At 34.7% G+C, this 9,931-nt stretch overlaps 1 protein-coding gene across 1 annotated transcript in view; it reads right to left on the bottom strand.

Moving 5' to 3' along the window:
• LOC149798951 (uncharacterized) overlaps nucleotides 1-9,931 on the bottom strand; it is a 123,479-nt gene that overhangs the window by 94,535 nt on the left and 19,013 nt on the right. The window lies entirely within an intron of this gene.

The raw sequence follows: 9,931 nt of genomic DNA, 5'->3' as shown, positions 1-9,931 counted from the left end.
GTGTCTGTATTGTTCACCAACTACACCTTGTTCTTACAAAATGTGGCTGTTACACATTCCCATGATGATGTCACTGACAGCCATCAGTGAGGAATGCCCCAACAAGCATAATACAAATTGCTTCCATTGTAATTGTTACAATTCCATTCTGACCACTCCGGTGTCCTAGTGGTTAGAGCGTCCGCCTCAGAAGTGGGAGGTCATGGGTTCAAACCCCAGCCAAGTCATACCAAAGACTTACAAAAATGGTATTAACAGCTACCTCGCTAGACGCTCAGCATTAAGAGGTTAGTGTTAGGACTGATCGGCCTGGTGTCAGGATAATGTGACTGGGTGCAACATCATACTACATGTTTGCAGCATGATGCCCCAGTGCTATATATCACTATAAACTGCCACACTGCAGACATTGTAGCAATATGACTGAAAAATTATTCAAGCTACGTTAAAAATCCAATCACACACACACAATTCCATTCTACGATCCAGAACCAACACTAATTCCGTACTACAGTTCTTGCATTTCAATCCAATTTTGCTTTTGAAATGTAGTGCCACTCAATTCATAATGAACCCATTCATTTCAAACACTCGCAAATACTTATTATTCCTGTCTACAACTGAAAAATATCTATATAAAAAAACGTGTAACTGTGTTTTATGCAAGGGCATGGAGATGCACAAAAACTTGCACCTGAAGCTTGAATAAAACCCCGACTGTGGATAAGACTTTACCCATCGATTACCCCAGCTTGGGGATAAATTCCGACCGTGGCGATTTATTATATATCCTATGACTGCTCCAGCTTGAGGGCAAAATCCAAGCACATCCCTAAAAAGATAACAAGTATAACGGCTCTTTACCTTCTGTAAATGCCACTTGAGCTTCCTGATGCTGTTGTATCTGCCATTTGACAGAATCACGAATGTGGATATATTTCTTAATTGCCTCTAGTTGTTGAGCTAGTTTAGCTGTATGAAATTCCTTTGTGCAGACTCACTCATTATTAATATTACAACAGTGATTTAATTACACATCACCTGTCAGCACACCGATGATAAGTCAGTTATTTTATAACACACCAACAAGCTTGCCCCTTGCACCCCCCCCTTTTTTTTTTATTTGGGCACCTGTGGACATGAATCTGCAAGGCTCAAATTGTCATTTTTAATATAAGATCTCAACATTTTTAAGGCCTTAATTTTAAAGACATCCTTAAAACCCCCAAAAGGTTATCAACTGGATCACCAGCCTTCGTTTAGAGTAACAGCAAGTATATATATATATTTAGGTCTAAGGAAACACAATAAAAATGTTTGATTTAACAATGACATATTTGCCTCAGGTCTGTGATCCTGAAGTGAATATTAACTGTCCATTTATTTTCTTGGCTTTTCTTTACTAGGAAATTGATTATAGAGATTTCTGCAATGGTGAAGGCAATGTAAAAATTGGTTACTATAACATACTTTTTACGCCATGTTTGAAAAAATAAATCCAATGGAAAGGTTATAGTCTGAAAATCTTCATTAAATTAAGTTAATATAGGGGAAAAAACTTTAAGAGTTCATAAATATTTTTCAGTGCTGAATAAAGATATAACATAACACTTTCTGCTGTGATTTTAATAGTTTCTGAGAGCATGAAAAATTTCTAGAACTATAATGTATAAATGTTTTCAAAAGATTATATTAATATGAGGGAAAAATCTGTTATGAAATAAACTGACAAGATCTTGTATGAATTCATGTTATCTTTAAATATGATATTTGTGTGAAAATATCTGGAAGAAAAAACAAGATGGTGCCACTCACACATACAATGTGGTTGCCACAGTAGCCATATTAAGAAACTTTTTATCGCTACTTCTGAATGGATAATTGTGTCAGCGTGTCAACATGTGTACAAAATACTTATGTTGATGTCTAGCAGGTCCTGAATGAGAATTATGGTGCTGTACAGACATCCTATAAGGCCACCAATGTGGCCATCCTGAAAATCTTGGTATAACTACTTCTCCTGAATGAATCGTCATATCAGTGAAAGACTTCTTATGTCTAGTTGGACATAAATGAAAATAGTGCCAATCTAACCTCCAATATGGCTGTTTTAATGGGCATCTGGAAAACCCCTTCCTTGCTACTTCTCCTAGATGGCTGGTCATTTTGACATTGTGCTTTCACTAGATGACCTATTTGATGTCTGGTTGGCCGTAAATGGAACTATGCATATGGTTTTGATGTCTAGTTGGTCCTAAATGTGGTTTTTGCTGCTCATAAACTTCTAATGGTATTATAGTTGGTTCCTTAATGAAACTGCTGTACAAAATTAAAAGGCCTTCTCACTTTCTGTCAAGTTGGATACAATTATCTTTACCAGCTAGGATTTCTTGATCCTCTTTTTTATACATCAACCCTTCGCATATGTAGTTAGCTAAAACAGTATTTTGAACAATTAATTGCCCTCTTGCAAATACAATCCCAATTGCATGCTTTTACCAGTGTGAGAGCTCCTTATATAAGTAGCTAAGTATTCAGTAACTGAATTTCCACATCCACATGCATCAACTCAGAATTAAAAGTTGCAAAACATATACAAATTTGAAAATCTTGAGACATGTGTCACTTTGCATGGTGGGTGTTATGATTTAAATGCAACAAGGAAATTGAATTAGGGTTAATTTCTTTAAGCTGTATTCAATCGTGGGGCCCTGGATTATAGAATGGTCTAGGCATACACATCACTAATCAACTCTCTCTAGTCCAACCAATGTGTGTATATGAGAAAGCTTGCCAGTAGCGTTATGTGTGTTGATTTCTTCCAATAAATATGTTGGCTGCCATGTAAAGTCTATGATGTCCTGAAAAATGGTGTTAAGCTCCATACAAGCAAGCTAAACAATCAATGATATAATGGAACAGTAGACACCATTTTAGCTAAATATGCCAAGAATTGATTTAGAGACTTGGTTAGTGATGATGACTTAAAATTGGCAAGGGATTAAAAAGATAAAAGAAATGACCTTTCATGGCACTGTAATATAACAAATGAGGAAAAACAAAAGTTTATTGCATTTGAACCTTTTGTTTTTTCACAGTTTCAATTTAAGTCATAAGGCCCCTTATTTTGCCTTACCAAACATATAGCAAGTTATTACCTCAAGCCCTAGCACTAATAATGCCTCACAAGTAAGCAGTCTTTTATGAAGTCTCAGGTCTGAGTATATGTCTAGCAATACTTATGTCCAGTTTGTTTATAAAATTCTTTCTCACATGGTACAGTTTTCAGAGAGACACGATAAATTCAACAAGTGTGGTAATGAAGGGACAGGCATTCTTTATTTATGCACACATCCCAAAGGGACATTGCTATGTTTGAATCAACACTGAACTGAAGAATGGAGCATCAGCTGCATCAATTAAAATATTGTGGCCCACACAAAATACTGCAAGGACTATAATCAATTTATGAGTGCAATGGGCATGAATTACTGTAGCAGACTGGAGGAAGTAATCCGAATTTATTAATATCTTGAAGCTAAATATAGTAAAGTTTTCATCTATAATCTGTGGAATCATTTTTGCACACAGTTTGCAGGATTTGTCTTTGGGTCATCGTTTTTCTTTTTCTTCATCTTTCTAGCTTATGGTATCTTGATAAGTCTTATGGTGCCGTGCAACTGCACTTGATGATTACCACAGCCAGTGACATTGTATCAAATCTTCTGGGATCAGATGATTCAATGCAAATTCCACATAACCTATCACCATCCTCATGTTTGCCATCTGACTTACTAAGTTATTTTGCCTAAATAATAATAAAAACAATCTGGTCTGATGTATTGATAGCGTTCTGAATGACCATAATATATTCTCTGTATCTATCCTAGAAAATCCTGAGTGGATTGCTGTTTGGTTTTAATAAACCAAAGTAATCCAATGAAAGGCATTTTACAGACACAAGTGTCTGTTTCCTGTATGCAGTGATTAAATGATAGTATTATGTCTTTATTTTTTTAAAACTGATGATACATATGATCACCTTCAATGTGCAATATTAGTTATGTTAATTAACGAGTGGGCAATATTTGAATTTCAAAGATAAAAGTGTATGCCATGATCACTTTAGTAGGATGATTTGTCAAGTGAGGTTATCTTTTCTGTTTGAATAAATATTGTTAACTAAACTATTTTCGCAAGTTATGACATAAGAATGATTCAAAGAAAGAAAATTCATTAAATTGAACATATAAAATGTAATACTGCAACAGAGTCTAGATGAACTATTTCTTCAGAGACACAATCCAGACTCTGTGGCAGCAAAATTATCAAATAGGACACAACTAAGAGACAATCACATTTTCAGTCACAATGGTTTGACAATTATCAATGGCTTGAATTCATTGACTGTGAAGGCAAAGTGATTTGCAGTTACTGCAAAAAAAGTTCCCAAACTGTCACAGATTTTAAATTCTACCAGTGGACTTGTAAGTGTAACTGACAAATTCAGGATTTAATCAAGCAAGTCTCATGATAGTATTATACCTAATAAAGCAAAATGTAGCACAGTATATTCATGACACTTAGGCCAGCATGTACAAAATATTCCTCAAGTTACAGTTGCTAGCACTCCACTAAGAAATGTCATTTTATAATAAATAAAAATGTAATGGAAAAAAAAATCGATAAAGTGATTGCACTCTTTAACATAGCCTACTACCTAACTCAATAATGAAAATGATTTGGTTCATTATATCTTTGTGTTTTATGGAATAAATGCATACATCTGATTGAATTTTAGGCAAGAGACTGAACTTTTGGGTTAAGTTAAAATGTATGTGGAACAAATGCATTTTCTAAAACTACTTGTATCAGTGTGCAGTGTGACTTTTCTTTAAGATAACTCAAAATGGTACTGGGTATATATCATTTTCTTCAACTGCACACTGTTGTCTTCCATTTGATTTGATGACTTACAGCTATACTGTCTACACAGTAGGCCTCAACGTCAGGAAAAATTCTGTATACTTCAGTTACAGCTGAAATAAGTTTTGCATTAGTACCTGAATCAGACAAAAAAGGTTGTGTTCTGGTGTGTGAATAGAAATGGCTAAAAGTAATATAGACAAAAGCCATAAGAGTACACAAGTTACATATGAAAACCACCAATTCACTTGCATGTGTGGCATACAAGTTCAAAGATTTGCTTCATGTTTATTTCTGTACACACATTGTTCAACTCATAAGATATTTTAAGAGCTATTTCTCTATTGTATGCATAATTCATTTACAAATGTGATTAGTGGGCCACACCGAAGGCCATACTATTAGTTCACTTGGCAATATGGTAACGTCAGCTGAAAAGCATAATCATCCATTAAAAGAGCATTATGATATGAACATTAGGTATTTAGGACATATAGATTTTTCTTTTCCAAATGGAGTCCAAGTAATTATTGCCCAATCCAGGTATAATTTTGTACACAAGTAAAGAACAAAATAAGATAAATCTTCATTTATTTGCAATTGACAATACACTTCTTAATGAATATACACTTTTGCATTTATTTTGTATCACTTGAATAAACAATATTTCTTTCAGTTCATTTTAAACTTTTATTTTATATCACTTGAGTAAACAATATCTCTTTCGTTTCATTTAACACTTAGAAACAGGTTCTTCCAGTTACAATAATCAACTCTGGAAACAATAAACAAACTGGAACTTTTGACCTAATTATATTACATTTACTAGGGTTAAAACAATAAATTCCTTAACATAATAAATTAACAGTTCCAGTTAATCAAACACAAAATCACCTTTTATACAGGGTGTGAACTGTTAATATTTACAGGATAAAGCTTATAGTTTCCAAATTGATTGAAGCTTACATGTTGCAGTTGCTGGCACATATCTATTTCCAGCATGGTTTGCATACATTCCACCTTTAATAATTTTGTTACTTCCCTACCCCACCCCATTCAGTAACAAGTATCAAAAATCAGGCTCATTCTAAGGCAAAGTCTGTAACTTGTGTACCACAGTCATCAGAGAGACAAAGATGCAAAACTTTATGATGCCTGTCAAAGGAAGAAAACAGTTTGTTGTTTACCCAAGTTTTGAACCAGTTAACTTGAATTCTCAGACCATCAATTGCTACAGCCCCACTAATTACAATTGTTAGGGAATAATGAGAACTCACCTTCAGTTATCTGTGTATATATATAATTTTAATAACCAAGAATACCGGATGTCTGGGAACATTATAGCATTCAATGGTAACGTCAGAACTGAGATGAGAGAATTAAACAAGCATAGTACATGACATAATATATCCATAAACTATTGACTGGGAAAAATACTACAGAACACCATTTCTGCTGGCAGTAAGATGTTGAACCTATATGTCATAAATATCAGGTTGGACATCTAGGACCAGTAATATTCATAATGGGCAGTACCCACCCCCCACCCCCCCAAGTGAGAAGGGCCTGATTTGTAATCTAAGCCACCCAACCTATCACAGCCTTTATAGTACTTGAAACAAATATTGAGTAATAGTAAAACAAACTCTGAAAGTTATTAAAACCAATTTGTTATATTTCCATAACTCTGCATAGTTAACTGTGCAAGCAGACTTAAACATATCAGTGTATGACAGTTAAATTGAGCTATAGCATCGATTAACAGAAGCTACGAATTCATCAACAAGCAGTGAACAATCATCTTCACAATAAATGTCAAACATTAGCATCCATAAGCTGTCAAGACAAGTTGTTACACTGGATATATAATCATCCATTTATTTCAAACAAGCTGTGAAAAACGAACCTCACGTCCGCTATATGTACGCTGGCCATTGCAAAGGATGCTTTAATAGATTAATGTTTATCGTCGTGTCTTGACAACCATTTTGCGCGCGCACACCGGAAAGTCATGCTATATATTTGTTACTTGTGAACGTATTCGTGGGCAGTACGCTATATATTGTTCCCGTGACCGTATTCACGGGCAGAATGCTATATGTTTGTTCTTCGTGAACGTATTTTTGGGCAGTTACTTTGTCATCTTCAACCTAAAGGTCAAAACTGCCCATGAAATATATATATCTGCCCACGAACCGAAAACATGAATAGGACTATAACATAAGTGTATATACTTATTTTCAACATATACATAATTACTATGTAAGAAATACAACCTATGTATATGTATTTTGATTTGAAATGTAAACTATATCATGTCCTTCCCGTAAACCCACTTTCGGGATGACTGCCCACAACGCACCTAAAACGTGTATATATATATATATATATATATATATATATATATATATATATGATGGCATCTGTTGTTCCAAACTTCAAAAAGGACATTCGTATTTTAAGAAAAAAAAATTATGGGCTCCCCTCTTTAATTCTCAAACACAAACACACACAAACAAACAAATATGGCAGAGTGTCATCACCAATGTATATGGCCAAAGGCCGTACAAGTTCAAAGCCAAAGAATAGTCTTTTAGTCTAGAATGGCATATTTGAAACGAAATATCCGGTGGTAAATGTTAAATTCTCATTAGAGGCCCAACAGACCCATACTGTCACGATGTTACATCTAAAGAGACCATAAAAACTCATAAAAGTGAGAAAAGTTGTGATTTATTAAACTTTCGTTGTGATTTTTGTTATTCAACAAAATATGAAGAAAAAATTAAGTGTTTATATTTTGTTTTGGTTTTGTACCAAATCTGATTAACGTTTTAACTCTATGGGGCAGATTATTTTCAAGGCTGACCTATGTTTGTGAGTAAAACTTCGTAGGAATCTAACGGCATTTACCTGTAGGTGAACACACACCCTAATAGAAGTCAACGTAACTTTTCACATGTTCTCCTCCGCTTTCCCACCCTAATATTGAAATTTGAAATTATTATTTAGTCGGGACGTATAATACCACTGTCGAACCACTGTGTAACATCAAGCAAGCGATTGGAAAAGTAAGAGAAGACAATGACTAACTTTATCTCAGTTAATTAAAATATTGCACTTTCGTTTAGAATATTACATGCAACAGTTTATATTGCATTGTTTCATTCCCTCGGAGAACTGGGTCAATAAAATGCTTGAAAGTAAATCTCTCTCTCTCTCTCTCTCTCTCAGACTCACACATACACACACGTTAGACGTATGACTGATATGACTGATGGATAAAACATCTATTTGACGGGTGACTTGCCTATCTATTGCCTCCCATACCTTCCTACTTACCTACCTACTTACACCCCACCTTAATTCTGACCATTCTACCTCCCCACATACATACATACATACATACATATCGACAAGCCTATACATGTGTAATAGGAAAAACCGTTGTACTTTCCAAGTTCTAAAAATACATTATAGGGCTGGGTATAAGACAGTAGATAGCCAGAAATATAATAAGAATAAGTTGCAAGATTGTCAAAACATATATCGATCGACTTCTATGTACTTTTAGTTGGGCCTGCTTTCAAATGTGAACAGAGTAACTCTGCTCTTTATATAAACAACCAAAAACGACAGCGTAAAACTAAAAAAAGTACATTCAATGGCCTTTTTTAAGTGCGACGTTGGTTTATTTTTAACTCTTCAATACAAACGATCAATTCTTTTTGGCTGAAATATTCTCTCGCGGTGTCTGAATTCAAACAAATAACTCTAGTAGTTAAGTGGGGCACATTACTGACAATGGGAACATACATTACAAGACACACACCCCGGCACGTTTACGGACACGATGTTTCAGATCACCCTGGGCACTTTTACGGACATTGGGAATTGAACAAAATGAATATTAGACCTGTATACGGACAATGGGACTTACCATAATTATTATATGCTCATTTGTTTTCTCCGTTAACTTTACATGGTCAGAATTGTTCAGTATTTTACGATATTTCACACCTTCATATTGCACTCACATGCAGGACACGTGTGCCCAATAGTGTATTAGGAACCACTTTGTAAACAAATCATGTACACTCGTGTAACAGATGCTTTACGTCTTGGTTAATTAAATTTGTTTCTGAATGAACTAAAGTAGATGTACTGCCACGTACTATCTGCTTGCTACATTTCGCGTTAACATTTTTGATACAATGTTTCGGATTTTGGCGATAGACGCCATATTTCATACAACTGCCGGGTACCTACAAATAACGTACAAGTTAAAAGGCATAAACTGTCTCCTTTAGCTGGTAATAAGAATGGCAAAAAAATATACTTACAGTTTTACCTCCTGAATTACCTCAAAATGTACTTTATTAGTTCTGCAAATCCGAATTATATGAGCCATGTCATGGGTTTTCAAGCGTGATTACGTATTTCGAAACTTTACTGTAATTTCGACTATAATCCAAGTGCAATTACATCCTCCTTACTGCACTCAAAATGTAATAAACATTATATTTCATAGCCTATCTTCGATAACTGAAATTGAATGACTTCATATTTTTCCCACATTATGGTTTCAAACATTCAATGGCGGAATAGAAACACACTTACAGATGTAAGCACGCTGCTCCGTCGCCGATGATATTCAATGTACTTCAAATAGAATTGTCACATAAATCCAGTCCACAATCAGGAAATTTTGTAGAAGCGACAAAATAACCAAATTCTATTCATTCCAGATCAAATGGAAAAGTTGTTGCAATGCACATTCATTCACAATATGACTCCAAATTTCAATTGTAAGTAGACCAAAACGCCATTTTATTTAGAAAGTTATGTCATGCGCGCGACTAAATTCAAATTCATCTGGGCGGAATTATGTGCGAATTTATAATGTTCTTGTTGTGTAATTATGAATCTGCGCTTGTGTATTTAGTTTGGAATACGGCATACATTCAGTTACTTTGTTTAGTGTAGTGTATTTTTGTTTACATAA

Source organism: Sinohyriopsis cumingii, chromosome 5 (assembly GCF_028554795.1).
Source record: "Sinohyriopsis cumingii isolate HCF-2022 chromosome 5, ASM2855479v2, whole genome shotgun sequence".
NCBI lineage: Eukaryota > Metazoa > Mollusca > Bivalvia > Unionida > Unionidae > Sinohyriopsis > Sinohyriopsis cumingii.
This window is presented reverse-complemented; position numbering and strand designations above follow the sequence as displayed.